General features: G+C 46.7%; 1 protein-coding gene across 2 annotated transcripts in view; it reads left to right on the forward strand.

Moving 5' to 3' along the window:
• Nucleotides 1-16,702, forward strand: part of TSSC4 (tumor suppressing subtransferable candidate 4) — a 94,916-nt gene that overhangs the window by 18,632 nt on the left and 59,582 nt on the right. For both annotated transcript variants that reach the window (XM_085644945.1, XM_085644946.1), the window contains one exon: nt 15,213-15,318. The gene's annotated coding sequence lies outside the window, so the exon portion shown is untranslated. The remainder of the gene's footprint in view (nt 1-15,212; nt 15,319-16,702) is intronic.

Below are 16,702 nucleotides of genomic sequence, written 5' to 3' on the forward strand. Positions count from 1 at the left end.
TTGTTTGATAGGGAACATGAGGGATTTGATTAGCTGTTCTATGCCACCTAAGAGAGCAGGAGATACTACCTCATTCCCCGTAGGTTGTGCCTGTAGGGATGTGGTTGCTGGCTTATCTAAGGACAATACAAGAGATTTAGACGGTTTACCAAAGTCTGAGTGACTAATTTTGGCTTTAGGTTGCTCACCCCCCCTCTTTCTCCTTTTACTAAGAGGGGGCCCCAGCACCTTAGAAGTCGCTTTTTTCCTAGCTCTATTCACATGTGCGGTCCCTACAACTATAGGACGTGGCTCATGATGAATCTCCACCACTGTAGTTGGGCCTCTAACAGGGAGTACAGGAATAAGAGACAAAGGAGCAGTTATGTCAGGTACAGGAGATTTTTCGCAAAAGAGTACGGGAGTGCTGTCTAATTGAGACGCATCAGGGCCTTCGGATAAGCTAAGGATACTCAGAGGAGGTGAAACAATAAATTGCAAGGGGTCTAAAGATGGGCGTCTACCCTTCATGGATTCAATCAAGCGACGAAGCTCGATTCGTCGCTCAACCAGTGCTTGCTCCCTATCAGCTTCTAGTAAAGTCCTAGTAAAATAACCATCTAGGGTCCCTTGGTTCAGTCCCCCTGCTAACAGTGATATACCAACAGTGGGACTTGAAGCCATGATACTCCCTGACAGCTGTAATGACCACCAACAAACAATCCTGCTCGGGCGAAAGAGACACGGCCCAGCCCAGACTCCCTCAGCCTCTGACGGCCTCAGACGGCCCGCCCTTTGCCCGGGCTTCGCCCCGGGCGCTCCCGCGCAGCGGGAACAGAGACCAGTAATAAGGTAAGTGGTGAGGAAGGGGCGGGGCAGGCAGGGAGAGCGACCCAGGTGTTGCGGGTCTCGACCTCACGCAGGGACTCCTGGTACTTTGAGTCCCTGCAGGTCAGCTCGCAGCCCTGGTGTTCCCCACACACACACCAACAACATCAATGATGCCCCAGAGTCCTCACAGCACGCAGAGTCACCGCAAGAGGGAAGAACGAAGCGGGACCCGCGCAGCGGGTCCGGCGAAGAGCAGCGTTGGAAGCAGGTAAAATCCCAGTTCTGGTGGTCCAAGACAGCAGCGAGGACAGTTCTCTGGTCCCAAGCGAAACAAACAGTCCCAATGGTGCTACACAGCTGCAGGAACTTATTTGCTGAGGAAAGGGTGGGGCAGGCAGGGAGAGCGACCCAGGTGTTGCGGGTCTCGACCTCACGCAGGGACTCCTGGTACTTTGAGTCCCTGCAGGTCAGCTCGCAGCCCTGGTGTTCCCCACACACACACCAACAACAGCAATGATGCCCCAGAGGTCCTCACAGCACGCAGAGTCACCGCAAGAGGGAAGAACAAAGCGGGACCCGCGCAGCGGGTCCGGCGTGGAGCAGCGTTGGAAGCAGGTAAAATCCCAGTTCTGGTGGTCCAAGACAGCAGCGAGGACAGTTCTCTGGTCCCAAGCGAAACAAACAGTCCCAATGGTGCTACACAGCTGCAGGAACTTATTTGCTGAGGAAGGGGTGGGGCAGGCAGGGAGAGCGACCCAGGTGTTGCGGGTCTCGACCTCACGCAGGGACTCCTGGTACTTTGAGTCCCTGCAGGTCAGCTCGCAGCCCTGGTTTTCCCCACACACACACCAACAACAGCAATGATGCCCTAGAGGTCATCACAGCACGCAGAGTCACCGCAAGAGTGAAGAACGAAGCGGGACCCGCGCAGCGGGTCCGGCGAGGAGCAGCGTTGGAAGCAGGTAAAATCCCAGTTCTGGGGGTCCAAGACAGCAGCGAGGACAGTTCTCTGGTCCCAAGCGAAACAAACAGTCCCCCATGCATGATGTTTGCGTGCTATGAAAAGAAAAAACTGTAGCAAGCACTATATAAAAAGGAAGTTATTGTAATAAGGCAGAGTGACGTCTGTAGCACATACATAATCTTTAGCAACTATTCCGTCAGCATGGGGAATGGATGGTGAGGCAGACGTACCGTAGTTACTTGTGCACATTCTTACTGGTAAAACCGGTAATTTTCTATATATGCGAATGGTATTCTGCAAAATAGATTTATTAAGCTTCTCATACCGTACTAATTTATTTATTCTATTTACAATATAAATAGACACGCACAAATAAGCAACGGATAACAAACATGGATCCCTCTCTCGATAGTCATATGTACACACACTGTAGTTTCTTTTACCCCCTCTTTACCCCCTCTTGTTTTGTCTAAAGCGACCTGAAGTGGCCGAGGACTCGGCGTGGCGCAGTCCGAGGAAACGCAATCCCATCACATTCCGCGGCAGAACGACCAGCAAGATGTATTCCCAAAATGTGGAAAGGGGTCGAGGGAACCGAGGAGACCTGGAAGGAGAGAAAGAGGGGGCAGGGTGGAGGGAAGGGAGGTGGAGACAGGCGGGGCTATGCAGAGTGGGTGGGGTTGTTGTAAAGTTGGTGGAGGAGCATAGAAGGTAAGGAGGGAAGAGAAGTAAAGGGAGAAGTAGTGAATGTCAGTAGGATAAAGCGAGGAGTGGAAGATAGAGAGAAAAGACCCAGGGAGATAGAAAGTGAGTGAGTGAGTGATGGGAGACAAACATAAGCACCTCTTTGCTTCCGCCTAGCCTTACGAATCCGCTCGCCTCGAGCAGTAAGGTGTATGCGCCTCCGCAGAGCTTCTCTTCTCAGACAGAAAAAACGCGTTTCTTTATTGTCCCTGGAGTCACTGAGTGTTTTTAATTCTCTTCACATGTCCTAGTCGTTAGATAGGGAAATACGCGGTTAAAAGACAGGAAATCTCTTGACTTGTTTTATTTTGTTTCGTGTTTTTGGAAATCGCTACTACCCACCCAATGTCTTCAGGGCACCACAGGATGCATGGTACGTGAATAAACCGATAAGTACGGACACACCGGTGGACTCACACGGTCAAACCTCTACTAATAACTAGAGAAACTTGGTTTGGAAGTGCGGAGAGAGGCATGCAAAGCGCGCGCCCACACACTCAAGCTCTAGGCAGGCCCTGGCAGCATCTGGTAGCACTTTTTTTTACACCTTTACTAAAAGTCGAGCAGGCAGCGCATGCGCTGCTCTAGGCTAGACCTAAAAACATTCTGGGCAGCCCCCACCCCTGAATTTTGAATTTTCTTTTATCTCTGGTGCTTAGTGGGCTTTCTGCCCCCTGAGCGGGCAAATAAGGGGCTATTGCCCCCATCTGCGTCTGGCGGAGGGGAGTGCAGATAAGGGGCTATTGCCCTCATCTGCCTCTGGCGGAGGGGAGGGCATATATGCTGTGGTAATTTTTTGGGGGGTGGGGGCATTGGCATACCCATTCTGGGCAGCCTCCCCCTATGTATAAAAAAAAAACAAATCCCTGGTGCCTAGTGGGCTTTCTGCCCCCACCCCCCGGGGACAGATCAGGGACTACTGCCCCCATCTGCCTCCTGGCGGAGGGGACAGAAAGAATGTGGCATTCCCAAGGGGGGGTGGTTTGGGCATTGGCATGCCCATTCTGGGCAGGCCCCACCCGAACTTTGTGGGGGGAAAGTCCCTGGTGCCTAGGGGGTTATTGCCCCAGCTGCCTCCCAGGGGGGCATAAAGACTGTAGCCTTTTTCGGGGGGGGGGGGGCATTGGCATGCCAATTCTGGGCAGCCCCCACCGCTGTGTATATATATATAAAAAAAAAAACCCTGGTGCCTTGTGGGCTTTCTGCCCCCTCCCCCTCCCCCCCCGGGCAGACCATGGGCTACTGCCCCATCTGCCTCCTGTGGGGGAAAGAGTGTGGCATTTTTTTGGGTGGGGGGTTGGGGGCATAGGCATGCCAATTCTGGGCAGCCCCCACCCTTACGTGTGTGTATATATATATATATATATATATCTCCCTGGTGCCTTTGTGGGCTTTCTGCCCCCCACCCCCGGGGGCAGACCAGGGGCTACTGCCTCCTGGTGGGGGCAGATAGTGTGGCATTTGTTTGGGGGTTTGGGGGCATTGGCATGCCCATTCTGGGCAGCCCCCGTCCCAAACTTTGGCAAAATAGAAATCCCTGGTGCCTAGTGGGCTTTCTGCCCTCCGGGGTGCAGCTAAAGGGCTATTGCCCCATCTGCCTCCGGGGAGGGTGGGGGGACAGAAAGACTGTAGCATTTATTTTGGGGTGGGGCATTGGCTTGCCCATCCCTGGGGCCTAGTGGGCTTTCTGCCCTCCGGGGGGAAGATCAGGGGCTATTGCCCCCATCTGCCTCCGAGGGTGGGGGGAGGCAGAAAGTATTATGCCTTCCTTGGGGGAGGGGGGGGGGGTAGGGTGGGGGCGTAGGGTGGGGGCTTTGGCATGCGCATTCTGGACATTCCCCACCCCTGACCTATAAAAAAAATCCCTGGTGTCCAGGGTGCTTTCTGCCCCTCCGGGGGACAGATTGGGGGCTAATGCCCCCAACTTCTCCCGGGGGGGGGGGGGGTAGAAAGGCTGTCTGGGAAACGTTAGTGGGGGGGGGAGTAAAGATCCTTGCCCAAGGGGCCGCTCTCCCCTCCCTGGTGGCTAGTGGGTAGATCCCTGCTTGGTGATCGCCCTCCTGTGGTGATCCCCAAGCAGGGATCCACTAGCAAAGTGTACCATTCGAAATTGGAAAGGGGAGATTCTCCCCTTTCCAACGATACCTCTCCCAAGTGTTTTGGTGCTCAGGGGGGCTGAGATAGCCCCATGAGCACCGAAACATTGAAACTGAAACTAAGTTTCAGTTTAGTTTCCAATGTAATGACGATCGCGCGCAATCATCATTACATTGAAAATTAGCAAAGGGCCTCCAGAGGCCCCTCCCCCAAAAAATGTAAATCCCTGCGCTGTTTGTAGCAGAGGGATTTAGTGCCCCTGTCGTCATGACGGAATGGTTGCCTCATGAGCACTGAAGGGGATAATAAATTACACAGAGCAGTGTTTTTTACAGGCAACAAAGTTATATTTTTTAACGTGCTTTGCCAATTTAGGATAAAAAGTATTTCAGAGGAGTGCACACCGTGCAGTTGCTTGCGGCTAACGGCAAGAGGATGTGCGAAAACCTAATAAAAAGTGCAAACAGCAGCTCACTGAGAAAGCCTCAAAACTAAACTCATAACTTTAAATATCTTTCTGTCCCTCTAACAAAAATCTACTTCCATACATTTAAATGGAAGGGTTATAAAAACGTTTGTCTGCCTGTTACTGTTTGAAAATTAAGGCAGTATTAAGCGACAGAGAGGATAGGCAGTCCGAGTAAACAGATGTGGGAATGGAAAAGAGATACTCGACTTGAGTAGGGCTTTCTTTCTTTAACTATTTGTAGCCCATTTAAAATATATTATGCCATACAAGGTGAGACACCCATACTTCCCCTTACAGTTTAGTAAACTTGCTGGTTTCATATCTGCATGAAACCCTCAATGTTTGTGTACCTTTGCTCGCTCTATAGGAAAGACTTCAATTTACCAGCTCTTTTCCAGCAAAAAGGCATTCTGGAGTGGCTCATTTTGTCTCAGATATAGCAAGTCAGTAGTCTAGTTGTTCATTTGAACTTTGTGGTGGAGCTTCAGTAGAACTTTATCAACTGACAGACTGCTGCTTGTTGGAAGTCTGTTTTGTTCGGCTTGCCTGACTATATGAGAACGAGAAAGATATTTGACAATATAGAGAACATGTGTTCACATTGTTGCTTTTCAGAGCGTGACCCATAAATTATATGGCACAATAAAAACCCTCTTTTTGTCATTTACTGCAGTCTTCTATATGAATATAGAATGTTAGCTGTCTAAATGATCATTAGAACTGTGCTGAAGCAGCAAGAGAACACTGGGGAATCAGCTAACAAACTGATGCTGATTTTGGAAGTACGTTTTACTCCGCATGTCAGATAGTTCTCACGTGGGTGAGGAAGATATTTGTGAATATAAACCATTTCCTCAGGAAAAAATGATTTCCTCTAGTACATGGTTCCTCCAGTCCAAGCAGAGATTCAGTATTTTTGCTGGTTAAAATCACATTAGAATTCACCACAATTCCTAAAATGATGCATCTTGGCATTTAAGCTTCGTGTCTGGAGCTGTTGATAATTATGCTTGGGTCCATTGAGACCTGGCCCCCACAAGCAGGAGTGATTTACTATGCAGTACCTGGACATAGAACCCAGGAATGGATTTTATTTGGAGGCCCAAATGGAACAATGTGATGGACACATTAGGTGTCTTACACAAAGCACTGACATTTATACATATTGATGAACAGATGGAAATAAAATTTAATATTAAACACAAGGACAACTTGGGGTTTGAATGTGCTTATCTGCCAAGGTGTAAAAGTGATTGTGTCCTGGGGGTAGAAAGAGTGTAGATTATAAAGGATGATGTCCAGTGACAGGCCAGTGATCTTTGTGAAAAGAGAAACTTTGAAACTGTGTTCCAATAGCCAGCTCTGATGATTTTGTCTGTTACTAATAGCTGTAGTTTTTTTAAATGTTTTTATATTTATGTATATTCAAGAGAAAAAAATACAGGTACATGCAATGTATCGTATCAAGTGTACAGGCTTAGGCAAAATAATAAAAACAATGAGGCAGGTGTTAAGACCAGATTAAAACCAAGTGATTCAAAGAGCAATACATGTCATCAGAGGCAATGCAATGATTGTAACAATAAATCACATACACTGGAAGTCTCTATCACGCCAGGTGGTTCGGTGAATTGCAAACAGTCAAATGAAGAAGGGGGTCTGTAAGAGTAGATGGGCATGTATAATTTAGGCGGTCACCTCATTGTCGGTCTGTGTATTGTCGACATCGTCGAGTGGATGAGAGAGTAAGTATGTCGTAAGGGGTCCCCAGTTGTCACAGGGACGGGAGGTCGGAGGAAGCAGTTCGGCAAACACATACATTTGTTCCTTCCAGAATACTATGTCTTGGATCCAATCCTTAAATTTAGGTGCCCTGCCCCGCCCTCACGAGCACGCTATAGGCCCTTTAGCTAAAAAGAGGCTGAAGGAGATGAATTTCCGATGTGTCACCGCTAGTTTCTCAGTGTACCCTAGTAAGGCGAGAAGCGGAGAACGCTGGAGGCGTAATTATGTCATTTGTTCTAGGGCCGTAAGTACCTCTTGCCAGTACTCCTGCACAGCACCGCAGTCCCAGGCCAAGTGTAGGAAGTCAGCCCCTATGGCCCCACAACGATCGCATCTGTCATTGTCATGCAATTTAAAGCGGTGGAGTTTGACTGGTGTATAATACGTGCGATGAAGGAACTTGTAATGTAGGATGCAGAGTCGGCTACTGGACGTGCTTTGTTCCGTCTGCTTGCAGCAGTAAATCCACTTCTCGTCAGTGAGGACAAATCTCAGTTCCACTGACAATTTGTCGCGGGCTGCACTCTGTGTTGGGCCTTGAGCGGTGTAAAGAGCAGGGATGTGGGAATTCCTATAGCCCGACGCCCAGGACATATTGTTTGGGGTCAAGGGCAAAAAGTTTTCATGTGTATTTTGACTTGGGACAAGTAGATCTAACCCCCAGCAGCACAAACCCTTAGCTGCCAGTTTGCAGTACCACATTATAGATCAGGGAAGGGCACTGTCTGCAGTTAAGGTATTATTTTTGTCCATATGTTTATGCTGTTCAATCTTGTATTTATGGTTCATTAATTGAAAGCCTTTAATATTAGGGTGAGCGCTCTAAGTAAATGTTGTAAGCTCTGACTGCACTATTGACAGTGGTTCCAGTATAAAAATGTGTACACACGTTTTTTAAGTTTAGCAATATGAGGCTATGTATAATGCTCCCAAAATGCTCTCTGATTTGATGCAAATATTTGAAGAAGCTTGAAAGCAAGATTGATGATTCTTTGCTTTTCAAAATAAAATATTCATTAAAAAAATGAAAGCAGGAAAAAAACATTTTGCTAAACTACTGTAAACTTTCAGGGAACATTTCTTTGCAGCATCATTTAGTAACATGTGTTGATGCATGCTAGTATTTCCCAAAAATATTCATAATGGAAAATCAGTGTACCCAGTTTCAATAAGATTATGGGAAACAAAAATAAACATGCATTGGCAAAGCCAGTAGGTCTGAAATTGGTGGTTAGCTTTTTAGTTTTGTCAATGTGTGAATTGTTTTGGCATGGATTTTGTAAAACCTTATTGGTGTGGGATATGCCGGGCCCTCACCATTATAACAAACATTGGCAAAAGCAAAAAATGTTTTTGGTCTCAAAAAGTACACACTGCCACAGTAGTTACTGGCACTGAACAAAACTACTTTTGAAAGAGCAGAATGCTGTCGCTCACAGTGATGCCAGCCGATACACACAGAGAGAGAGAGAGAGAGACGGAATTTTAATAAATGCAAACGGTCATGGACAATGTCAGACCAAATTAGGGGTTGCATTCTTTTTAAAAGTCTCAAAAGTGCACCCATGTTGTTTGTCCTTGCATTAGGTGCAGCTATACGGCTTTCGTGAATTTCCAATAATTTACAAAAGTAGGACAAGAAATAGTACTCCTGGAAAATAATTGTGAACTGCATTTTAGCAGGAGCAATTTGCATGTGTAGATTTGCTCATGCGAAAGTCTGAGTGTTTGCAAGTTCACTTTCCCTCCAACCACTTTTTTCCCAACTCTGGAAGAAGGTTTACGTCTGCCATTGTCAGGGGTAAATTTCCAGCATTTCTCAGTATGGGAAAAGATGAGAGAAGAGTTGTTGAAAACCCTTAAAAACATGCAAGTTAGTCGTTTTGCACAGACTCAAAAGAGCATTCTAATCCTGGAACAGTTGCTTACCACTACCATCAGCCCCAGTATGTAGATCTGCAGAAATGTGGCAACATAAGGGGGTTTGCAAGTATTCAAACACTACTATGGTATGCGTGCTGGAATAATCAGAGAGGCTATATCAGAACTCTTATATAATGAGATTGCTGCCATAATTTGTCGCCGCACTACATGGCACCAAAGGGACAAGTGGATTTTGTTACAGGACAAGTAGATTTAGGAAACACCCTGCCCTGTGGACAAGTAGATATTTTATTAAATTCCACACCCCTGAAAGAGTGTGATAGAGTGAAGAAACCAAGTGTGATGCTGCTTCACTACGCAGTATTAGGCGTAATGAGGCAATCTCCGGAGGTTCCTGAGGATAGGTAGGTGTATGGTCCTTGAAGCCCTGACTCAAGCGGACATAGAAAAAGATGTCCATCGGAAAGGGCAGTAGAGAAGAGTTGCTGCGATGTGCGGAATTTACCATGAAGGTAGAGATCCCCCCCAAGTCTTAATACCATACTTAGTTTGAATTTTCCTAATTACTCCTTCCTGAAGGACAGGCATTTTCAGATGGTAAACTAGGGGAAGCAGGGGTGAATACAACATAGGTGCCTGGGATCGCGTGACAATGGTTTGCCATGCGTTCCCAGTGCTGGTAATTGGGGATGGGTCCTCGGTGCGTGGTGCAGTGGCGGTGAATATTTCACCCTCTAGTGGTATGGGATCAGATAACCAATGTTCGGTAGCTACTTGTGGCATGTACTTGGGAGGATGGAACCAGAAGTGGGCGTAGTGAGCCTGTGCACATGTATACTAGAGTTCAAAATTTGGTATATCGAACCCCCCTTGCGAATATGGGCTAGTGAGAACGTCCCATTGTATTCTAGGTTGTTTGCCACCCCAGGTAAGGCGTGTCAGCTCTGTACGAAGCAAAGAGAAAAAAATTCTGCCCAGATCATAGGGTATGTTCATAAATAAGTAAAGGAGTTTAGGGAGGATGACCCTTTTTACCAGGGAGATGCGTCCTGCAGAGGAGAGCGGCGATCCATCGTTGTCTCTTATCCCATCTAGATCGCGACCATAATTAAGCCACATCAGTTCATGGCGGTTCGCAGTGACATATATACCAAGATACTTTACCTCATCAGTGCATCACTGGATGGGGAAGTCAGGGACGAATTCCGTGACTGGTGAGGTAAGAGGGCAAATCTGGGATTTGGTCCAGTTTATATGAATACCGGAAAGCCCTCCAAATCGCACAAATTCTCGGAGCAACGGATTGAGATTAAGTTGTGGCTCCCTAACGTAGAGAGTGATGTCGTCCGCGTATAGGGAGATCAGAATATGTCGGAGTGGGCACGAAGGGCTTTATCCTGATGGTATTGCCGTATCTTAGCAGCAAGTAGTTCAACCGCGAGGGCAAACAGAAGAGGAGAGAGCGGGCACCCTTGGTGGGTGCCCCGGGTGATGGGGAAGGAGGGAGATGAATGACCATTGATGAGGACCTTGGCTTCGGGGATAGTGTACAATAGGCAGACCCATGAGAGGAAGCCCCTAGGAATGCCCATGTTTTGAAGGATTACGAATAGGTAGTCCCATTCGACGGAGTCTAATGCCTTCGTGGCATTAAAGAATACGGCTGCTAAAGGCAGTTTCGGGTCCACTGACCGTAGGATGGAGAAGAGTGTGCGGAGATTGTGCGATGTCGCCCGGCCAGGAATAAAGCCATCCTGGTCCGGGAGAACTAACTTCTCCATGAGTAGGCTGAGGCAATTGGCTAGAATCTTTGCAAGGATTCTAGCATCCTTATTGATTAAGGAGAGGGGTCGGTATGAATCGCAGCAATCTGCTGGTTTACCGGTTTTCAGGAGAGAGGAGGTCAGAGCCAGTCTCATGGACGAGGGAAGACAGCCCAGCTCCTGCGCCTCGTTGAAGACGTGCTTGAGAATTGGGAGCAGTTGATCAATGTAAGTTTTATAAAAGTCGATGGGGAGGCCATCCGAACCAGGGGCCTTCCCGGATTTCATTTGAATTATTGCCTCATGTATTTCATTGTTTTCAAAGGGCACCGCGAGAAACTCCCTTTGCGGATCACCGTGCCAGCCGAGGGTGATATCTCGCAAATACGAGACAAAGTCCGGGGGATCTTCCCTGCAGGTGCTATATAAATCAGTATAGAATTCGGTAAAAGTGCAGCGGATGTCCAGATTGTCTCTATGACGCACCCCAGAAGAGTCCCTAATCTCGAGAACATAGAGAATCGAGGTAGACGGGTGACTTGCAGCAGCATCTTGCCTCGGCGGCCCGCCCTCGCCGTATCTGCGCGCCGTGTGATATTTCCCTCGAAATCGTGCCTCCGAATCAGCCGTTTCTTTGTATTCAGTGAGTTTTTCTCTGAATGCCGCCAGGCGTGGTCCAGAGTCATCACCCCAGAGGTCGCTCTCCAGCTGTTTAAGCTCATGTTCCAGCGAGTGCAGAGTGCGACGAAGGTCCCGTAGTACCCCAAAGCTTTTGGCCATGGAGGAGCCCTAGGTGGTGACCTTAAAGGCCTTCCAGACCGTGCCTATCGATGAGACCGAGCCAATGTTGGTCTGAAAAAAGCGAGTGATTTCCGTACCGATTTCAGCCCTGAAGACGGTATCGAGTGGTGCCTCCGGAATGAGCCGCCAGAGTCTAGGAGAGGAAATCAAGTTGGGTGGGACTATTGTTATAAGCACCGGGGAGTGGTCTGGGTAAGTTCTTGCGAGGTGAGTTGCCTGTGTGATCCATGAGGCCGCCCTTCGGGAGACCACCCAATAGTCCAGGCGAGCCCAGGAAGCGTGTAGTGCAGTGCAATGAGTTCCTTCCCTTCCATCCGGGTGGTCATGTCTCCATGCGTCTGTGAGTCCGTGAGCTGTGATTATGCCCGTCAGAGCTTCTTGTGTCTTGGTATAATGCAGGTGTGATGTATTATATCTGTCTGCAACTGGATTGAAGGCGGTGTTAAAATCTCCCCCCCAAATAATGTGAGTGGAGCCTATTTGGAGTATTCGCCCCCAAAGTGTGGTGTAAAAATCGGGATCATCAATATTAGGCCCGTAGCAGCATACTATTGTGACTGACTGGGTATATAGTGTGCCCCATATCATACAGCTTCTCCCAAGAGAATCCTTCTGTGTGCCTCCCAAAATAAAGGGAATATTCTGTTTTATTAGGATCACAACACCTCTGGAGTAGGTAGAATAAGAGGAGGATACTCAAACTGTAGCCCATTTGCTGGCAAACGAGGGAGTACGAGATGGGTCTAGGTGAGTCTCCTGCAACACCGCAATGTGAACATGATGTCTATTTAGATATGTAAGGACTTGTCTGCATTTCCCGGGATCTCGAAGACCCCTGACATTCCATGAGATTAGATTCAGTTGTAGGGCCTCAGTGTGGGCTGACATGACATTTTAACCTAATAATATCACGGTATGCTCTGCGGAGGTAATGAGAAAGTGCGCCTTGGAATATGGAGCCTGTGTCTGCCTGTTGGGAAGAAAAGCAATAAACAGCAGTGGAATTAAGTCCCTCCACCACACCCACCGACAACAGCACCCCAATCGTGCCGGTATTGTTATCCCTACTCAAACCCAAAAAAATTATTGCAACAGTGCAATAAAAAGTGAGTCATATATCGAAAATTAGGGGGAATACCCGTGTGGGGAACGCTAGTGTGCAATGATAACCTCCCTCCTTTGTGGTGTATAGTCCACCCCCCGATGGTAAGTCGAGACGGAGTGAAAGAGAGGGGGGGGGGGGGGGGGGAGTTGCTTCGCATAGTTTGATTCATGAGTTAAAAACACGCAGAAGAAAAAAAAAAGGGAAAAATTGTACCATAAAAGGATAAAAAAGTAAAGGGCAGTGTCCGCCAGCAATAATGAAGAATGGGAAACATGAGTTCGTGAAACTTGTCTGTAGATGGGAAGCAGTTCGTCAGGAGCTAATCTTCGATAGCTGTAGTTTAACGTTGTTAAGCCTGATGCAACAGCGCTTAACTGGTTTGAAATGTCAAGCCTAAAGGAGCACAGAGATCGCTTTGGCATAGACTGGGTTGGTGGTCCATCACTCGCCCAGGTTGATAGAAGGTCATGTTGTGGGGTAGAGTCTCTTTCTTTAGCAGGCAGCAGGATGAGCAAGAAATCTAAGCCAAAAGGTGACTGTTTATTTATGCTCAAAGACTTCCCTTTAATAATATGCCTGATTCGGTTTGTGAATGCCACATATAGAAGCATGAGCAGAACATGGTCAGTGCTAGTTAAGTGGGTGAGATTGAACAACCCTTTAATACCAGCCTGACAGGCTTGCAACTGAAATTAATTACAGAAGGAAAGCATTTGAATTTTGTTCACAAAAGCCCTGTCTTCTTGTGGGATAGCAGCGAGGAGCATGAAAAACTGATAGGGGTGACACATTGGCTCTCCTGAATTCTCTTCAAAATAAGTACTCCTTACCTCCTCCATGGACCTAGGCATTGATCGAGACAAAGTAAAGGGTAGGTCTTATGTCTTTAAAGAAGAAAAAAAGTACTGGGTAGCTCTTTGTTATATGGTAGCCATGTCCAGCTCTACAATGATTGTGGCCTAAAGATGTTATTGTGCTGAAGCAGTCATTCACAAGGCAAATAATTCAAAGTACTTTACCAATTAGATAATCCTCTTCTTTGTATGAGATTCAAGTACTTTCCCAATTAGATAATCCTCTTCTTTGTATGAGATTCTAGTTACAGCTGGTTACTACTAAGAAATGTGACTGATACCCAGCTTCTTGCTCCTTTTAAGCATTTCTGTTGTGAATTAGATCCAGGTTGTTCCTTGAAGGTGTACTTCCCCTTTGGGTACGGACAGGTTGAAGTTGCATTTGCACTCTGATAGGTTGTTTGTAGTTTCCAGTTGGAAGAGACGCAATATAATAGGTTAACTGTTATTGTGGGATGACTAGATGCACATGCTACCCTCTTGAATTTTGTAAACAAGAAAGAGGAGTCTTCCTAGTCTTGAAAATTAGATTTTGGGTAATGTCCAATGGGATCTACTTGAGCCTGCATGATGTCAAGTTGTCAAAGTTTGTATCTTGTACATTCTGTGTGGATTTACATGCTTTTTGCATTAATGTCCAGGCAGCCCGGCTTGTTCCTTTAGTAGCAGTTGGTCTTCTGCTGGCGCATACTGTAACTTTTTCGATAGCGGGTTGGTGGTTGTCCAGGTCCCTTAAAGACCATTTCTGGCATATCAAGTCGTCACTACAGATGTTAGCAATTGCCAGGGATGAAAATACAGGTGATAATGTCAGGGACAATGGAGCGTTTAACCAGCTAAACTGGCTTTTACAGACAGTAAGTAGTAATGAAAGTTCTGTTTTCAGAACGTCACCATATGCTGTTTGTGTCTGACATAGGTGTTTTGGTCCAAGTTGTCATTGTGTTCTTCATTGATCAGCAGGCCTAGAAGGGTAAGACTGGAACAAAAAACTGATGGTAGTGAGTCTTCCTCTTATACCTCATAGCTCTTTCTCATCCCGGATTTGTTGTGTTGCAATGTTTTTCTCCTTCTATTTTCTCCACTCAGAATGTGGGTAGGTGTACACTGGTTTGGACTGTTGGAGCTAGGAGGTTTTATTTCACTTGTGCTTGTTGTGGAAGACTAGGGTGCACTTTGAAGATATTTCTGATACAACCTATTGACATTACCAAAGGTCCTCTGACCTGGTACATTCATGTCCCAGGCCGGAGCTGTACTTTAATTTCTGCCCAGTTATGTAGAATTCTGCACATTGGGCCTCAAGAACATGCCCTCTAAACCATTCTCTCCGTACCTTAACCAGGCCTTGTCTATCTTCTCCAGACAATGAACTCTTTCAAGCACACTGGCACCACCTAAGGCTCCCTATTGTATACAATCTTAGCATTATTGTGCTGCACTTGAACGGGCCTAGCTTTGCCGAGTGTGGCATACTGGTAGCAACTCTTCGTAAGCTGAGGCCTGGCAATCTAAGCACTGAGTATGAAAGATTTGTGTGTGCCTAATTTAATGAATAATGAGAGATAGTGGTGGGCTGTATCAAAACACGCTAGTTTGTTACTCATGACTTATTGAAGGCAACGTCTCTGTGACACCAAATGAACAGACTGTGGGTGCTTACTTCTTTGACTGTCCAATCTATGCACTTTCTCAAGTATCAGGGAATATGCACAGATTATTTTATAGTGACTGTGCTTAAAGTTCTTGAAAAAAGGGAGGTCAGTTGTGGTCACTGATTCCATAAAGCTATGTCCTATTTTACGAGGGCCCTGGACATACAACAGGGTCCAAAGTAATAAAAGTACTGTGGCAGCTCCCAAAGAATTCTGATAGATCCCCAGATGACATGACATTAATACAGGTCTGAGATGTCTCTGCTTTGCTTTTTTTACAGGTACTGGGCAATGTATCCACATGGAAGATCCTAAGAGTGACCTGTCTCTGCAGAGAGGCACCATTCTGTCTGAGCTGCATGACATTCAGGATACAGCAAAAAGCCTGTGAGTGTTGCACATCATGTTTTTATAGAGGTCATGTTACCAATAGCTGCAGGTGACCTTTTAAAGTGGGGCGATGTAGAAGTAGGGGCTGAGTTGTATGTTGCGAGCGCCCAGACTGACAGGCCCAGAATGAGAAAACTTTGAGAAGACGAAAGGCAAATGAAACATTTTAAAGTAAATTTTAATAAAGAAATATGTGAGCAAGCAAGAAGGTTTATAAAGCCGTTTTGAACATGTAGTCTTGAAATAATTAAACACATTAAAGACTGCCCCATATCTTACTGCATGACATATGTTCAACAGTTACTGTAGTGTGCAAATTGTATAGTACAACAAGGAAAGGTTTTCATTATTTTACCTGCACACAGTTGTCTCGGCACTACATCTGGTTGGTAAAACTGAAAGATCGTCCTGTAGTGACTGTTTTGCACAACATGAAACCAGAAAACTGGGAGTAAATCTTTGGTTATGTGGGTAACCAAAATTGTGTGATGGTAGTCAAATATATTTTATTTCACTGACCTCAATTCTTTTTTCATTATTACTTATGAAAGCACCTTCAAATATGTAAGTTCAGAATGTGTACTATAAAAAAAATCTCATTTTGACTTATTAGACTACAGTGTTAATAGGTCATATAAAAATAAGATACACATAACAACTGACTTGCCTCTTAGTTCAGAAATGGTTTTGTTTTTGTAAGATGGGAGCCTAAATGTTTTTAGTAAGTTCAAGTAAGCATGATCAGTTTTGGAGATCCAGTGATCTGTCTCTCAACTAAGAGGCTCAAAAACCCAAAGATTTTTTTTTTTGATAAACAAGTTTTTATTGTTTTCTTGTGCAACAAAAAACAGTGAGCCTTTCAGACCAGCCTTATACATTAGTCCCATCTGGGAATCAATCCCCTTTACCGCCCCCCACCCCCGAACCACCTCCCCCTTCCGCCCCACCCCACCCCACCAATCACAATACATTCCCTAACCATTTCCCCCAAACCCTGCGATACTTTTTGTGGCAGCCCCGAGCTTGGTAAAGAATCCGCTCCTGCGCCGCACACCAGTCCACCCCCGCGCTCCACCTGGTCAGACTAGGCGGCTGTTTCCAGGCTGCCGCAATGTCCCTTTTTGCCACCATTAACGCTGTCATGAGAAACACTTTTTCAGCGCGCGTGCCGTCCAGGCCGCCAGTGATACCCAGTAGGATGTGTTTGGGGTCGTGCGGCACCTCCCACCCCAGGACCTCCGTCAAGTCAGTCTCTATACCACGCCAATACCTCTCCAGTTCCGGGCAGGACCATACCATGTGGAGGAAGTCAGCCGGGTCAAAGCTACAACGAGGGCAAGCTGCGTCGGTGGAGAGGCCCGCGCGGCGCAGGCGCGCTGGT

Source organism: Triturus cristatus, chromosome 3_1 (assembly GCF_964204655.1).
Source record: "Triturus cristatus chromosome 3_1, aTriCri1.1, whole genome shotgun sequence".
Classification (NCBI taxonomy): domain Eukaryota; kingdom Metazoa; phylum Chordata; class Amphibia; order Caudata; family Salamandridae; genus Triturus; species Triturus cristatus.